Here is a 1469-nt window from a genome sequence, read left to right as displayed (position 1 = left end):
CGACCGACATCGCACATGAAATTGCAATACAAAAAGGTAAAAAAAATGTGCTTAGAACATCTGAACAGCTGCTGACCAACGACATGACTCAATAAGTTCTGTAACCCCCTCATTGGTGAGGCAGTTCTATCTTCGTTTTTACAGATATGAAAGTTCGCTCACTAGAGATTGAACTAGAGTCATAACTGTTATCTTTCCTCTTATTCCACAATGAATAACAGCAAAAGCCGTATTTACATTTTCTGAAACTCCGCCAAGAGACCAGTAAAACAATGCCAGAGAACCAGTTTTGGAAAATACAAACAAGACACATAAGTCAACATAGCAGTGAAGGGTTTGACTCTTTGTATACGGCACGCCAGTATAGTTGGCTCTAGGTATCGCTAAGCTGTTTACCGTCATGACAAAAAATCAACCACATCCCCAAAAATCTAAAATATCTACATGTATAATCAAACTCTGTTATCGATGCATGCAGCATTCATTTCTACTCTTTTTTTGTGTTTATTTCATGGCCATATTCATATTAATATGTTAAATAGCGTAGGGAAATTTGCGATGCTGAAAAACTGGACGACAAAGTTGGTGGCACTCAAAGGTGAAATATCCTTATGTATACTAAGAGTTAAGATATTGTGTATTGTTCAAACACTTGTGATATAAAAGAGCAAACTCGTCATCCATTGTAGCGTTAACAGGTAGACAATGTAACTTTATTAATTAACAAAGGTGAGAAGAGTTCTTTATGAGTAAACTAACACTCATATTTTCACCTACTGTTCTATACGACAGTGAGGGTAAAAAGGAAGCAAGAGAACTGTGGTTTCCCGGTAGACTGCTGAGAACTTCTTGGAAGGAAAGGAGATCAAATGAAGAGGTAGTAGGCCTACTTGAAGAAGTCATTGTGGGCCACTCTCTAAAGAAGCAACCAAGAAGGGACAAATGCAGTCTACGGAACACATGAATAGGCTTTGAGGCCTTGAACATAGATCTTGCTCTCAGTGCAAAACTGAAGGCAAACGCAGAGCAACTTACACGGAGAGCCTAAAACATATGGGTAACGGAGAAAGATCAGGATACATAATCTTTTCCGAGAGTATCCGAGCAAAGGAATGAATGAAGAACCATGACTTCCGATGTCTTTTCTAGTATTAGTTTAGTTAGAGTTTTATGTTACTTGCAATACAATAGGTCATATAATGCCGGAGAATAGATTAACTGACACAAACAAAGTTGAATGACGGACAAAAGAAAGAGACAAAGACGATAGATGTTTGATAGGAAAGATGGAGCTAGCCACACCAGAGCAGCGCCAAACACCCACCTCTCTGATGTCTGTCGCAGATACGGCCAGGGACGGACTGGGTCTTAAAACCGGCCCGGGCATTTGTCATCCGTACCGGCCCACTAAGGCCTAGTAGAACATGCAAAGCCAACATCTTTCTAAGCCTCCATACTATTATTATGTT

This window comes from Aplysia californica, unplaced genomic scaffold (genome assembly GCF_000002075.1).
Source record: "Aplysia californica isolate F4 #8 unplaced genomic scaffold, AplCal3.0 scaffold00019, whole genome shotgun sequence".
In the NCBI taxonomy this organism is placed as follows: domain Eukaryota; kingdom Metazoa; phylum Mollusca; class Gastropoda; order Aplysiida; family Aplysiidae; genus Aplysia; species Aplysia californica.
This window is presented reverse-complemented; position numbering follows the sequence as displayed.